Genomic DNA, 17,116 nt, shown 5'->3' on the forward strand with positions numbered 1-17,116 from the left:
CTGCCCTCAATCTGTCTCAATGTCTCAAGCCAGTCATGATCCTATTGGAGGATAGTGGAGCTGACCTGTGGCCTTTACACCACTGTGGCTACTAAAGTTAGTAAGTGGCCACTTAAGTGCCTCATCCAACTCCCGTTGCTATTTTACCCATTACGTAGGTAGCCTGGCAGCTTTGAACATAGATTGGTGTTAGGCATGATGTGGCGAGAGAGCAATCTCCTTAGTGGATTCACATTGGAAGCACCCCCTCCCCCCATTTAACCTTGCACTCTGGCATCTCAAACGCAGACGCCCACCCCCCCAATGCCCCTTGCTGGTGCCTGCCAGCCAGGCCCTGCCAATAGTCCAACAGACCTTCAGTCCGCCCATGGCTGCCTCTTCTTCGGGGGCTGCCTGTCTTCCCAGCAGTGACCTCTGCTCAAAGCTGGCACTGCTGGGATGACCCATCCAATTGGCTGGCAGCTCCAAGGCGAGACTCTCTCCCCAAGTGAGGCCAGAGGTCTCACGTTGAGTCAGTTGGGGGCAGCGTGGGTGTGCTCCCAAACGATTCACACAGTGCAGAAGAGTCCCTTCGGCCCATCGAGTCTGCACCAACACATTAGAAACACTTGAACTCCCATCGAATCCCACCTGCCAGCACTTGGCCCATAGTTCTGAATGACTCTTTAATCTGGGAACACAGCGTCCTATTAAATCCAGCCCAATATCCCAATGCAGCTTCCTTTGATGTTGCAATGAATTACAGCTTATAGGTACATTTTGAACTATAGGACAGTCGAGGGCTCTGGGAAATAGGTAGGAGAGTGGCTATGAGGCCAAGATCAGGCAGGAATGGCTCGAAGGGCTGAATGGCCCACTCCTGCTGCAAGTTATTTTGTTCTCTAGTTAATTACATTTTCTATCTTGATATTGTCTACAAATTCACACCACCTCCCTCAGCCTGAGTAAACCAAAATGCTGCCAAAACAGAACCACGGGCAACTGCCACTTTCACCCACCCAAACTAAAATTCCCTTAATTCCTACTTTTTACTTTCGTCTAAGCATTTTTTAAATGCAGTTTTCTGTTCTCCCACGAATGTCACACTCCTTAATGTACTCTCGTAACGGCCCATGTGATATCCTGCCAAATGCTTTCCTGAAATGCACTGCATTTCCTAACTGACCAAGTCCTGACCTACCTCCACACTGAACTCTATGAGGTTCCACCACAGCCACTCCTCTGGAATACTATATTTTTTCTCTTGGAGAAGTTGAGGTTTTTCCTACCGCGGATGCCAAGTCTGCAATTATCCATTTGATCTCAATCTTGTTTCAGAGTAAAAATAAATTGTGTGCTTTTTTCAGCTTCCTGAGGAAATTTCACAAGCGTCACCATGTGGCAGACTGTCCACGCACTCAGTGAAAAGATCATTATAGTGATCACACACTTGCCTTGGAGTCAGAAGGTCAGGAGTTCAAGCTCCAGTTCAGGGGCATGGCTCATAATCCTGGGTGATATTCCCAGTATTGAGGGAACGCCGCATCTTCCAGATAGACAAAGAACAAGACCATAAGGACCATTAGACCATAAGACATAGGAGCAGAATTAGGCCACTCGGCCCATTGAGTCTGCTCCGCCATTCAATCACGGCTGATATTTTTCTCATCCCCATTCTCCTGCCTTTTCCACATAACCCCTGATCCCCTTATTAATCAAGAACCTATCTATCTATCTAACAAAGAAAAGTACAGCACTGGAACAGGCCCTTCAGCTCTTCAAGCCCGTGCCAATCATGATGCCCTAACTAAAGTAAAAAAACCTTCTGGTCTTACTCGGTCCCTATCCCTCTATTCCCTCCCTATTCATGTACATATCTTAAATGTTGCTAATGTCCCTGCTTCCACCAGCTCCTCTGGCAGTGCATTCCAGGCACCCACCACTCTCTACGTGAAAAACTTCCCCTGCACATCTCCCATAAACTTTCCCCCTCTCACCTTGAACCTGTGCCCCCTTGTAATTGACACTTCTACCCTGGGAAAAAGCCTCTGACTATCCACCCTGTCTATGCCTCCTATAATTTTGTAGACCTACAGGCTATCTTCAGTTTGTCCTAGCAGATGGCTGTAAAAGAAAATCCTACAATCGTTTTCAAAGAAGACAAAGGGAATTTGCCACCTGTCTGAGGATTACATCATCTCTACTGGCACATCAGTGCACCAACAGAGCTCCACTTACATAGAAACTAGAAGCAGGAGGAGGCCATTCGGCCCTTTGGGCATGCTCTGCCATTCATTTTGATCATGGCAGTTCATTGAATTCAATATCTTGATCCCCCCCATCTCCCAATATTCCTTGATCTTTTTAGCCCCAAGAGCTATATCTAATTTCTTCTTGAAATCAGACAACATTTTGGCCTCAACTATTTTCTGTGGTAGTGAATTCCACACATTCACCACCCTCTGGGTGAAGAAATTTCTCCTCACCTCAGTTCTAAAAGGTTTACCCCTTATCCTCAAACTATGACCCCTAGTTCTGGACCCCCCGCCCCTCCCCAACCTCACCATTAGGAACATTATTTCTGAATCTACCCTGTCTAACCCTGTTAGAATTTTATAATTTTCTATGAGATCCCCTCTCACTCCTCTAAGCTCCAGTGAATATAATCCTAACTGACTCAGTCTCTCCTCATATGACAGACTTGCCATCCCAAGAATCAGCCAGGTAAACCTTCACTGTACTCTCTGTATAGCAAGGACATCCTTCCTCACATAAGGACACCAAAACTGCACACAATACTCCAGGTGTGGCCTCACCAACACCCTATACAATTGCAGCAAAGCATCCCTATCCCTATACTCAAATCCTCTCGCTATGAAGGTCAACATACCATTTGTCTTCTGTGCTGCCCGCTGTATCTGCGTGCTTACTTTCAGCGACTGATGCACGAAGACACCAAGGTCTTGCTGAGTATCCACCTCTCTCAATTTACACCCATTCAAGTAATAATCAGTCTTCCTATTATTGCTACCAAAGTGGATAACCTCACATTTATCCACATTATACTGCATCTGCCATGCAGATGCCCACACACTCAGCCTGTCCAAATCACACTGAAGCATCTCTGCATCCTCCTCACAGCTCACCCTCCCACCCAACTTTGTATCATCTGCAAACCTGAAGCTAATACATTTAGTTCCCACTTCCAAATCATTAATATATAATGTGAACAGTTGGGGTCCTAGTACAGATCCATGCGGAACCCCATTAGTCACTGTCAGAAAAAGATCCATTTATGGAAGCTCTTTGCTTCCTATCTGCTAACCAGCTTTCTATCTATCTCAAGACATTACCTGCAAACTGATATGCTTGAACTTTACATTGTAGTCTATTACATGAGACCTGGTTAAAAGCTTTCTGAAAGTCTAAATAAACCACATCCATCCACTGGTTCTCTTTGGTCAACTCCACTAGTTACATCCTCAAAAAATTCAATAGATTCACAAGCATGATTTCCCCTTTGTAAATCCATGCTGACTTTGTCTGATTATACCACTGCCTTCCAAATGCCGAGTTATGAAATCCTCGATAATAGACTCTCGCAACTTCCTCAGTACTGACGTTAGGCTCAATATAGTTCCCTGTTTTCTCTCTCCCTCTCTTTTTGAATAACAGGCTTACATTAGCTACCCTCCAAACAATAGAAACCCGTCCAGAGTTCAAAGAATTTTGGAAAATAACCACGAATGGATCTACAATTTCCAGAGCCACTTCCTTAAGTAGAACATAGAACATAGAACATTACAGCGCAGAACAGGCCCTTCGGCCCACGATGTTGCACCGACCAGTTAAAAAAAAAAACTGTGACCCTCCAACCTAAACCAATTTCTTTTCGTCCATGAACCTATCTACGGATCTCTTAAACGCCCCCAAACTAGGCGCATTTACAACTGATGCTGGCAGGGCATTCCAATCCCTCACCACCCTCTGGGTAAAGAACCTACCCCTGACATCGGTTCTATAACTACCCCCCCTCAATTTAAAGCCATGCCCCCTCGTGCTGGATTTCTCCATCAGAGGAAAAAGGCTATCACTATCCACCCTATCTAAACCTCTAATCATCTTATATGTTTCAATAAGATCCCCTCTTAGCCGCCGCCTTTCCAGCGAAAACAATCCCAAATCCCTCAGCCTCTCCTCATAGGATCTCCCCTCCATACCAGGCAACATCCTGGTAAACCTCCTCTGCACCCTCTCCAAAGCCTCCACATCCTTCCTGTAATGTGGGGACCAGAACTGCACACAGTACTCCAAGTGCGGCCGCACCAGAGTTGTGTACAGTTGCAACATAACGCTACGACTCCTAAATTCAATCCCCCTACCAATAAACGCCAAGACACCATATGCCTTCTTAACAACCTTATCTACTTGATTCCCAACTTTCAGGGATCTATGCACACATACACCTAGATCCCTCTGCTCCTCCACACTATTCAAAGTCCTCCCGTTAGCCCTATACTCAACACATCTGTTATTCCTACCAAAGTGAATTACCTCACACTTCTCCGCATTAAACTCCATCCGCCACCTCTCGGCCCAACTTTGCAACCTGTCTAAGTCTTCCTGCAAACTACGACACCCTTCCTCACTGTCTACCACACCACCGACTTTGGTGTCATCAGCAAATTTGCTAATCCACCCAACTATACCCTCATCCAGATCATTAATAAATATTACAAACAGCAGTGGCCCCAAAACAGATCCCTGAGGTACACCACTTGTAACCGCACTCCATGATGAATATTTACTATCAACCACCACCCTCTGTTTCCTATCCGCTAGCCAATTCCTGATCCAATTTCCTAGATCACCCCCAATCCCATACATCTGCATTTTCTGCAGAAGCCTACCATGGTGAACCTTATCAAACGCCTTACTAAAATCCATATATACCACGTCCACTGCCTTGCCCCCATCCACCTCCTTGGTCACTTTCTCAAAAAACTCAATAAGGTTAGTAAGGCACGACCTACCTGCCACAAAACCATGCTGACTATCACCTATCAATTCATTACTCTCCAAATAACTATAAATCCTATCCCTTATAATTTTTTCCAACATCTTGCCGACAACAGAAGTGAGACTCACCGGTCTATAATTCCCGGGGAAGTCTCTGTTCCCCTTCTTAAACACTGGGATGAAGATTATCAGGACCTGGAGATTTATCCATCTTCAATCCCATCAATTTCCCCCAAATCATTTCTCTAAAAGTGCTGATTTCCTTCAGCTCCTCAATAAAACTTGTTTCTCTCAGAACTTCTGCTAATGAACAATGCAAACACAGATTTTCTGGTCCCAATTTCTCTGGGTATTGTATTGGTGTTGTTCAATGTGCCTCAACTGGCTGATAAGCGGTTCAGAAATCCTTCCCCCACTTCACCCCACTGTTCCCCAAAGAGTAAAAATTAGTGTGGAATGACAAAACGCAAAAAGAAAATGCTGTAAGTAAAATCCTCCAGTTATGCAAATGCATCATATAAAGTAAATGGAGTGAAACAGAAAGCGATCCCAAATCAATGGGGATACAGGAAGAATATTTTTTTTCCAATTGCTATGTTAGAAATCGTATTGTTTTAGTTTCTGAGAAAACAGATGTGACATTTTCAGACAATATGCTTGGGCATCATTAACCTCTTCTAAACATACACAGAATCGACATAATACAGGTCACTGGGTCAAAGCAATCCATCTTGATGCTTATCCTCAACTGAGCATTATTCCAAATTCCTTCCAATTTCCATATCCTTTATGTTCACAACCATCGACTAATCCATTCGTAAATAGTGACCCAACCACCAACTCCACACAACCATTTGATATTAAAATGTTCCTCCCACTCTCTGTCCCAAATTTTACATTTAATCTTATATCTGTGACCCCCTCATTCTCAGCCTCAACCGTTGAAACCAGATGATGTATGGCTTTGGACTCCACGCAGTGTTTTTAAACTGTAGAATCATAGAATACCTACAGTGCAGAAGGAGGCCATTCAGTCCATCCAGTCTGCACTGACTCTCTGACAGAACATCCCACCCAGGCCTTTTCCCCCGAAATCCCACATAATTACCCCACCAACCCCCCTAACCTACACATCTAAGGGACAACTTAACATGGCCAACCTGCACATCATTGGAATGTGGGAGGAAACCTGAGCACTCAGACGGAACCCACGCAGACACAGGGAGAATATGCAAACTCCACACAGATACCCAAGATAGTCTTAATAATATTCTCTACTTCACCATTATACCCTGACTTTTTTATTCTATACTTCCAGCCATATATCCTGGTACCCCATTTCTAACGTGTTGGTGCAGACTCGATGGGTTGAAGGGCCTCTTCTGCGCTGTATGATTTTACGATTAGCATTTTTATTCAATTGTGAGATGCAGAGAGTGTAGGATAATAATATTTTAGAATTATAACTGCTATTTCCAATAATCTCTCTCATTTCTTCATCAATTCATTCCTGTTACTGGGGGACTTCAATACAGGAATGTACAATCCCTCTTTTCCCACATTGACTGTCTAAGCCCATTTTATGATGTGAACCAACCCTCCTCACTGCAGCATCCTGAGATACAGGGGTAATGCCAGAGGACTGGAGAATTGCAAACATCACAGCCTTTTTCAGACCATTCAGTTTAACCTCAGTTGTCAGGAACCTTTTAGAGACCAAAAAACAGGATAAAATTAACAAGTTGTTTGGGAAAATGCAGCTTAATTAAGAAAAGCCAGCATGGACCAGTTAAGGGAAAATTGTGTTTAGCCAATTTGCTTGGGTTTTTTGATGATGTAACAGAGGGAAGATAAAGGTAATGCAGTTGATGTGGTAACATGCACTTGCAAAAGGTATTTTGATAAAGTGCTACGTGAAGTTTCTTAAACACATTAGAGCCCTGGAAATAAAAGGGAGAGCAACAGCATGGATATGAGGATTACTAAATGGAAGGGAACAAAAAGGAGTGGCGAATGGATGTGGTTTCGACTGAAGAAAGGTTTATAATAGCGCTCCCCTTAGCTAAGTGTTAGGCCACTTGTTTTTCCTGGTACATATTAATGATGTCGGCTTGGGTATACAGGGCCCCCTTTCAAAAATTTGCAGATGACAAAAACATGCGATGTTTTGTGAATTGATTGTTGATGTTGTAAAGCCTCAGAAGGACACAGACTAGTGGAATAGATAGAAGGGTGGGGGATGAACTTTAATGTAGAGAAGTGTGAAGCAATTCATTTTGGCAAAAGAAATGAGGAGAGTATCATATAGCACAAAGATTATAATTCTAAAAGGGATGCAGGAGCAGAGGGACCTGGCTGCATAAATTCATAAGTCATTGAACGTGGCAGAACAGATAGAGAAATCAGTTAACAAGTTATACACACGGGATCCTGGGTTTTATTAATCGGGGCAGAGAGTATAAAAGCAAGGAGGTTATTTATGTTGAAATTGTGAAAAACACTGGCTCAGCCTCAGTTGGAGTGTGGCTTGTTCTGGGCATCCCACTCTCGGATTAGAGAGAGTACAGGAACAATTCATAACGGTTCCAGGGAGGAGGAATATTGGTTACATGCATAAATTGGAGAAGTTGGAGATGTTCTCCTTGGAGAAGGTTGAGAGGAGAGTTGATAGAGATGCTCAAAATCATGAGGCGTCTGGAACAGAGTAGATCGGGAGAAACTTCCTATTGGGGGAAGGATTGAGAACCAGAAGACACAAATTGAAGGTGAACGGGAAAAGAAGCAACTGCAACACAACGAGAACCATTTTTCACACAGCGAGTGGTTAGGATCTGGAATGCACTGTCTGAGAGTGTGGTGGAAGTAGGTCCAATTGAGACTTTCAAAAGAAAATTGTATAGCTATCTATACAGAAAAATATTGCAGTGCTACAAGGAAAAGGACCAGTTGAGTTGCTCTTTGAGAGCCAGTATAGACCTGAAGGGCAGAATGGCCTCCTTTTGTGCCTTAACCATTCTATGATTTTAGGTATTTACCTCTTGGTGACATCACCACAACCTCGTCTTATTCCAATCCCTTTAAAAAGTACTCTAACCTGCTCCAATTATTTTCCACTCCTGCTCAGTTAGCAATCATGTCATGATGAGTGTTATTATTTCGATATCCTGTGACATAATTGCTCTGATTACCCTGTTCATTTCTCACACTGAACAATACAGTTTTTCTGCTGGTATCTGATCCCATTATGATGTGATATCCTACTTCTGATCCCTGCATTCCTTCTCCATGCTATTCTTTTACTATCTTTTTTATATTGACATATTCATTTAATCTACTTCCAAATTCCCTACATTGATCTTTCTGAATGTTTTTTTATTTTCCCCCATCTTCTGTCCTACTCTAAATGATTCTTCACTTTGCAGTCCATTAACTCCCACACTGGGTGGAAGTCTCCGTCGCTGAGACTAAGTGTAGTGTCAGGTGCTCGGGCAATGCCTTTCCTGCTGGCCAGAATGGCAGATCCCACACCAGAATTTGCGCTTGGAATCTTATTAATTATGCCCAGGTGCTTTCCCTCGGAGTCACTTTGCAGGTCAGGATTCATCCATCCACCCTCAGCTGATGGGTTTGAAGGCCCCAGCCCCATATTGAAATCCCAGTCCAGCACACTCACATCACTCTCTCCAGCCCAGCTGTCTTTCCCAGACTATGCAGACGGCCTGCGTGTCTGTGTGTATTCCCTTCCCGTAAACAATATGGTTTCTCTTCGACTCACGTGTTTGTGAGCTTTTCCAGCAGCTTTGTCAGAGTCCAGCTTTCCCGCACCCCCACCGGTCTTCCCTCTGCCTTCCATTGTTCATCTTCTTCATCCATCCCCTTCCATCTCTGCCGACTATTATGAGCTCCTCCTCCCCCTCTTGCACAGTCCTCCCTCCATTGCCCCACTTGTCTTGGGCAGGCCAAACCCCTACTTCACCTACCGCACTTGGAATATAGTGTTCAATTCTGGTCGCCACGCTACCAGAAGGATGTGGAGGCTTTGGAGAGGGTACAGAAAAGATTTACCAGGTTGTTGCCTGGTATGGAGGGCATTAGCTCTGAGGAGAGGTTGGAATGACGGAGGTTGAGGGGCGGCCTGATAGAAGTCAACAAGATTATGAGGGGTATGGACAGAGTGGATAGTCTGAAGCTATTTCCCAGTGTGGAAGAGTCAATTACTAGGGGGCATAGGATTAAGGTGCGAAGGGCGAGGTTTAAAGGAGATGTACGAGGTAAGTTTTTTTACACAGAGGGTGGTGGGTGCCTGGAACTTGCTGCCGGGGAAAGTAATGGAAGCAGATGCGATAGTGACTTTTAAGGGTGGCTTGACAAATACATCAAAAAGGATGGGAATGGAGGAATATGGTCTCCGGAAGGATAGAGGGTTTTAGTTCAGTCGAGTAGTATGGTTGGTGCAGGCTTGGAGGGCCAAAGGACCTGTTCCTGTGTTGTAATTTTCTTTGTTCTCTGTTCTTATTGCACCCGCAACCTCCCCGGGTGTACTTCAGACTTTTGTTGTAGTGGCTGCATGAGTCCTGCAGCATACTGCAGATCACAGAATCATAGAAACCCTACAGTGCAGAAGGAGGCCATTCGGCCCATCGAGTCTGCACCGACCACAATCCCACCCAGGCCCTACCCCCATATCCCTCCATATTTACCCGCTAATCCCTCTAACCTACGCATCTCTGGACTCTAAGGGGCAATTTATAGCCTGGCCAATCAACCTAACCCACACATCTTTGGACTGTGGGAGGAAACTGGAGCACCTGGAGGAAACCCACGCAGACACAAGGAGAATGTGCAAACTCCACACAGACAGTGACCCAAGCCGGGAATCGAACCCAGGTCCCTGGAGCTGTGAAGCAGCAGTGCTAACCACTGTGCTACCGTGCCGCCCCACTGTGCTACCGTGCCGATAGACACTGGTGTGTGGCACCAGGAGGAAGGGGGCCTCTGTACTCCCCAACCCCAGGCTCAGTACTGATCTGACTTGGTGACACAGGAGGGTCCATAGGTCCAGCAGCACGGTGCTGACCCTGAAGACCAGCTGGGCTTGGAGACGGAGGTAGGAACTGGTCTTCCCGGGCAGAATGGTGAACAGCGCATCAGGAGAAGCGCAGCGCTATAGCAGGAAGTTGTTTCACTCACCCCGAAGTCTCTGGTGAACTGAGAACCACCTTGTACACGTCGCCCATCAACAATCGGGTTTGACGCCAACATGATTTCCCATTGGTCTGTAGCAAGATTGGAAGTCCTGACGGGACACTGGGCGGGCGGCTGTTTAATGAGCATTCATCAGAGGCAAATGAATGCAAATATGTTCACACCTCCAGACAACAGGAAAGCCAATCCACCATTAACCCGCCACTGGGAAAATAGCAACGGGATTTTACGCTGGCGGGTTTCTGACCTTTTGGCTCCCGCTTGATTCTTCGCTCCTGTCCACCACCAAACACGCCACGGGCAAGATGGAAGGATTCCACTGTTTCCATTCTTATAGAATAGCTTCCTCAGTCCCAGTGTCAACGCCTCAAACCAGCTGTCTCCCTCATACAAACCCCACAGCTAAGATTGAGTCCCCATGATCATCTGAAAATGCCACGGTCTTCAGTCACCCTATTCTTAATCATGGACCCCAGCAACTTCTCAACACCAACTGCCAGGCTAACTGGTCGATAATTTTCTGAATCCCCCTCCCCCGTCTCCCCAACTAATCTTCTTTATCCCAGCACAAGGCTGCAAGAGTAATCCAAACTCTATATCATTCTCACTATACTGTTCCTAAACTAGTTTTCAAATTTCCATTGCTGAACCAGGCCTTTACTTCCCGATATTGTCGGCTCCCACATGGACAATGCTAACTGGCTGCCACTGCTTTCCCCTCCACCATTCCAGAATCTCTTCACTTTCTCCTGAAACATTCCTAGGAGTCATCAAAGCATCTGGGAATCTGTGCCGAGAACATATCGTACCCACTCTTCAAAATATCAAATCTATCAGTGCTACATACAACCCTAGCTCACCCCGCTCCTCACAATTTCTTCTCTTTTGGTCTCCTTGTCCTGTTCAGAGTCTTCACAATTACATTTGTAACTTATTGGAGATGGTAAGTTGCTCCAGACATTCTGCTAAGAAAGATGAGAGAGAGGATTCAGGGAATTATTGACCAGTTAGCCTAACATCTCTTATTGGGAAAAACTAGGATCCAAAACTGAGGATAGGGTGACTGATCACCTTGAACATTTTCAGCATGGGGTACGTAACGCTTGATTTTTAAATAAGAACATGAGAACTAGGAACAGGAGTAGGCCATCTGGCCCCTCACACCTGCTCCACCATTCAATAAGATTATGGTTGATCTTTTTGTGGACTCAACTCCACTTACCCGCCCGCTCACCACAACCTTAATTCCTTTACTGTTCAAAAACCTATCCATCTTTGCCTTAAAAACATTCAACAAGGTAGCCTCAACTGCTTCATTGGGCAGAACATTCCACAGATTCACAAGCCTTTGGGTGAAGAAGTTTCTCCTCAACTCAGTCCTAAATCTGCTCTCCCTTATTTTAAGGCTATGCCCCCTAGTTGTAGTTTCACCTGCCAGTGGAAACAACCTCCCTGCTTCTATCTTATCTACTCCCTTCATAATCTTATATGTTTCTGTAAGATCTCCCCTCATTCTTCTGAACTCCAATGAGTGTAGTCCAGTCTACCCACTCTCTCCTCATAAGCCAACCCTCTCAACTCCGGAATCAACGTAGTGAATCTCCTCTGCACTCCCTCCAGTGCCAGTACATACTTTCTCAAGTAAGGAGACCAAACCTGTACACAGTATTCCAGGTGTGGCCTCACCAGCAACTTATACAGCTGCAACATAACCTCACTGTTTTTGAACTCCATCTCTCTAGCAATGAAGGACAAAATTCCATTTGCCTTCTTAATTACCTGCTGCACCTGCAAACCAACTTTTTGGTTTCAGATTCCAGCATCCACAGTGATTTACTTTTATTATGTAAAAGCCACACTTCAGCTATACAAGGCTTTGGTTAGATCATATCTGGAGTTACTGTGAGCAGTTCTAGGCACCAGTCTTCAAGAAGGACATACTGGTCTTGGAAGGAATGAGGTGTGGATTTACTGGAATAATACTAAGGGTAAGCTCTGAGATGAGGTTTTAAAAACTAGTATTGTACTCCCTTAATTTAGAAAGTTAAGGGTGATTTAATCCAACTTTTCAAAAAATTAGGATAAAGAGATAGGTGAAACTACTTCCATAATTTGGGATGCCCAGGATTAAGCATGGTCCAAACTCGATGGAATAGAGGCAGATTTTTCACACAAAGGGTGGGAAAGTTTGGAATGTGCTTTCATAAATGACAATTATTGAAAAGTAAATAATTTGTTTAAGAAACCTGAAATTTGTAAGCAACAGGCGTGCCTAAAAATGAGGTGTCAATCTGGTGAAGCTACCAAACAGGTCTACTTACATGCCAAATGGCAAAAACAGCAAGTGATAGACAGAGCTGAGCGCTCCCACAACCAATGGATCAGATCTAAGCTCTGCAGTCCTTCCGCATCCAGTCGGGAATGGTGGTGGACAATTAAACAACTCATTGGAGGAGGAGGTTCCACAAATATCCCCATCCTCAATGATTGAGGAGCTCACCACATCAGTGTAAAAGATAAGGCTGAAGTACTCACAGCAATCTTCAGCCAGAAGTGCCAAGTGGATGATACATCTTGGCCTCCTCCAGTGGTTCCCAGCATTTCAGATGCCAGTCTCCAGCCAATTCGATTCACTCCACATGATATCAAGAAACGGTTGGAGGCACTGGATACTGCAAAGGCAATGGGCCCTGATAACATTCCGGCAACAGTACTGAAGACTTGCACTCCAGAACTTGCCGCTCCCCTAGCCAAGCACTTCCAATACAGTTACAACACAGGCATCGACCCAACAATGTGGAAAATTGCCCAAGTATGTCCTGTACACAAAAAGCAGGACAAATCCAACCTGGCTAATTACTGCCCAATCAGTCTACTCTTGATCATCAGTAAAGTGATGGAAGGGGTCATCAACAGTGCAATCAAGCAGCACCTGCTCAGCAATAACCTGCTCAGTGACGTCCAGTTTGGGTTTCGCCAGGGTCACTCAGCTCCTGACCTCATTACAGCCTTGGTTCAAACATGGACAAAAGAGCTGAATTCCAGAGGTGAGGCAAGAGTGACAACCCTTGACATCAAGGCCGCATTCGACCGTGTGGGGCATCAAGCAACCCTAGTGAAACTGAAATCAATGGGTATCGGGGGCAAACTCGCCGCTGGTTGGAGTCATACCTGGTACATAGGAAGATGGTTGTGGAGGGCCAGTCATCTCAGCTCCAGGACATCTCTGCGGGAGTCCCTCAGGGTAGTGTCCTAGGCCCAACAATCTTCAGCTGCTTCATCAATGACCTTCCCATCATAAAGTCAGAAGTGGGGATGTTCGCCGATGATTGCACAATGTTCAGCACCATTTGGGACTCCTTAGATACTGAAGCAGTCCATGTTCAAATGCAACAAGATCTGGGCAATATCCAGGCTTGGGCTGACAAGTGGCAAGTAACATTCGCGCCACACAAATGCCAACCAATGACCATTGCCAATAAGAGACACTCTAACTACCACCCCTTGACATTCAATGGTGTAACCATCACTGAAACCCCCACTGTCAACATTCTTGGGGTTACCATTGACCAGAAACTGAACCGGACTCACCACATAAACATAGTGGCTACAAGAGCAGATCAGAGGCTCGGTACACTGCGGCGAGTAACTCACTTCCTGACTCCCCAGAGCCTATACACAATCTACAAGGCACAAGTCAGGAGTGTGATGGAATACTCCCCACTTGCCTGGATGGGTGCAGCTCCAACAATACTCAAGAAGCTTTACATCATCCAGGGCAAAGCAGCCTGCTTGATTGGCACCAGATCCACAAACATCCACTCCTTCCACCACCAACACTTAGTAGCAGCAGTAGACGCACTGCAGCAATTCACCAAAGATCCTTCGACAGCACCTTTCAAACCCACAACCACTTCCATCTAGAAGGACAAGGGCAGCACACAAATGGGAACACCACCACCTACAAGTTCCTCTCCAAGCCACTCACCATTCTGACTTGGAAATATATCACCGTTCCTTTGCAGTCACTGGGTCACAATCCTGGAATTCCCTCCCTAACGGCATTGAGGGTCAACCCACAGAACATGGACTGCAGCGATTCGAGAAGGCAGCTCACCACCACCTTCTCAAGGACAACTAGGGATGGGCAATAAATACTGGCCAGCCAGCAATGCCCATGTCCCATGAATGAATAAAAAAACAAATTGTTAGTCAACGGTATGAAGGGATATGGACTTAAGGTGTAGTCTACAACATCAGGTCAGCATCTAACAATTCTGTGATGAGTAACTCCCCAAAGCCACAGGAGTGTGATGGATTGCTCTCCATTTGCCTGAGAGTGCAGCTCCAACAACATTCAAGATGTTTGACGCCAACCAAGACAAAATATTGTGCAATGAAGAGAGGCTCGTTAGGCTGGGGTTGTTTTCCTTTGGGCAGATAAGGCTGAAGGGGGACCTGATCAAGGTGTATATAATTCTGAAAGACATAGGTAGGTGGAATGGAACTTTTCCCCTTGGTAGAGGGGTCAATAACCAGGGAGACATAGATTTAAGGCAAGGGGCAGGGATTTGAGAAAAAACTTTTTCACCTAGAGGGTGGAACTCACTGTTTGACAAGGGTGTCAGAGGCTGGAACCCTCACAACATTTAAGAAGCATTTGGATGAGCACTTGAAATACTGTAGCATACAGGCTAGGCACCAAGTGCTGGAAAATGGGATTAGGACAGGTGCTTGTTGGGCAGTTCAAAAACAATGGACTGAAGGGCCTCTTTCTGTGCTGTAAAACTCTATGATTCTACCAATATCTCAATCTATATTTGGATAAATGAAGTCCCTCATTAGAATTAAGCTATGATTTTTGCAAGTCCCTGTAATTTCTCTGATTTATTACTTTCTCCTTTACTCTGGCTCAGTTTTTAAGATGTGGAGATGCCGGCGTTGGACTGGGGTAAACACAGTAAGGGTTTTAACAACACCAGGTTAAAGTCCAACAGGTTTATTTGGTAGCAAATGCCATTAGCTTTTGGAGCGCTGCTCCTTCGTCAGATGGAGTGGATATCTGCTGTCAAACAGGGCATACAGAGACACAAAATCAAGTTACAGAATACTGATTAGAATGCGAATCTCTACAGTCAACCAGGTCTTAAAGATACAGACAATGTCTCACAATTCAATGAGACATTGTCTGTATCTTTAAGACCTGGTTGGCTGTAGAGATTCGCATTCTAATCAGTATTCTGTAACTTGATTTTGTGTCTCTGTATGCCCTGTTTGAGAGCAGATATCCAATCCATCTGACGAAGGAGCAGCGCTCCAAAAGCTAATGGCATTTGCTACCAAATAAACCTGTTGGTCTTTAACCTGGTGTTGTTAAAACTCTTACTCAGTTTTTAACTCAGTTCTTTTCACAGTAATTTCATTGGTGTTAATGTAAGCCTACTTGTGACACTAATAAATAAAGTAACTTAGCACTAAAATAGTGTATTGCATTTTGTGCCCCCTGGCCTGGTATTCCTCTCCTGGTTTTTGCCTGATATTTTCTCATGACTGTCATGTGACAACTCCCAGAATGATACCCAATTCCTCCCAACATTGACAGGATGATGCTTCTATCTAAACTTTGACACTTGCCACAACCACATCTTTTAATTATTAGTGTCACAAGTCGGCTTACATTAAACTGCAATTAAGTTACAGTGAAAATCCCCTAGTCACCACACTCCGGCGCCTGTTCGGGTACACTGAGGAAGAATTTAGCATGGCCAATGCACCTAACCAGCACGTCTTTTGGACTGTGGGAGGAAACCAGAGCACCCGGAGGAAACCCACGCAGACACAGGGAGAACGTGCAGACTCCGCACAGACAGTAACCCAAGCTGGGAATCGAACCCGGGTCCCTGGCGTTAGCAGGGGATCTGTTAGCAGTGCTAACCACTGTGCCACCCCTGTTGATTCCCCCACCTACCACGCAGGTTGAACCGAGCCTCCTCTCCTCTCCCCCTTTGGAGATGGGGACACTTGTTCTCTGCCCAGTGACGCTGAATGTCACACTGAGAACTGAACTGTAGCAACAAGAGATGGGAATGTAGCCTTGTTCACTGCACAATTCACACATGTGAATGTGGCCATGGTGTTTGCAGTGCCTCCAGCCTTGACCTCAGTGCATTGACACAGTGCCCTTGGGGTGGGGGATAGAGATGTTGTTATTGTGTTTCCCCGCACAGGAACAACTCAAGGATACACAGCGTCTGATTTGTAACAGTTTTAGTCTCTGCTGTGTGTGTAAGAAAGAAAGGGAAGGTCCACATTGTGCAAGGCTGCAGCGGCGGAGCCCCAACCCCACACACACTGCAACGTCCGCATTCCAAACCTGAGGGACGCCGCCGTTGATATATAAATGCAATCCATACCTGCCAGAGACCCCCGTCCCGTCCCGTCCCGCCAGGTAAGGAGCCCGCGCGCCGCCACCCACCTGGAAGCCGGGGCCCCTCTCGTGCGCGCGCACTCAGTCAGCGCGCACGCACGGGGCGCGCTCCCGAGAGGGGGGTCCGGCCAATCAGCGTTGGCGGGAGGGCAGGTATTTGCATACCGTGCCCGTCTCCCTCTCCTGTGGGCACTCGAAAGCCCATTGGCCAGAGGCGGCTGTCAGTCAGAGTAGGCAGTGACCAATAGGAATGCGGTGTTGTGAGGCCAGGACCCGCCCTCCCAGAGGCTGTGGATTGTGTCTGTCACTGGGCTGCACCCTCACATTGCTGCTCCTGTTTCTAACTGCTGTGTGTGTCTTCACACGTCCAGGTAAATACTCTCCAATTCTTCTCTGCGCTCTCACTGATGTGAAGAGAGGGGGGGGGGGGGGGGTTGATGGTGACTCTGCATTGAGGGAGACATTGGGGGCAGGTTGAAGCTATTG

The 17,116-nt window shown here is 45.8% G+C and overlaps 1 protein-coding gene across 1 annotated transcript in view; it reads right to left on the bottom strand.

Moving 5' to 3' along the window:
- The window catches only part of LOC144504272 (butyrophilin-like protein 2), a 58,071-nt gene extending 41,360 nt beyond the window's left edge, over window positions 1–16,711 (bottom strand). The window contains exon 1 of the mRNA XM_078229369.1: window positions 16,617–16,711. The gene's annotated coding sequence lies outside the window, so the exon portion shown is untranslated. The remainder of the gene's footprint in view (window positions 1–16,616) is intronic.
- Window positions 16,712–17,116: the final 405 nt, after the last annotated feature.

The sequence above is a fragment of the Mustelus asterias genome, chromosome 15, assembly GCF_964213995.1.
Source record: "Mustelus asterias chromosome 15, sMusAst1.hap1.1, whole genome shotgun sequence".
NCBI lineage: Eukaryota > Metazoa > Chordata > Chondrichthyes > Carcharhiniformes > Triakidae > Mustelus > Mustelus asterias.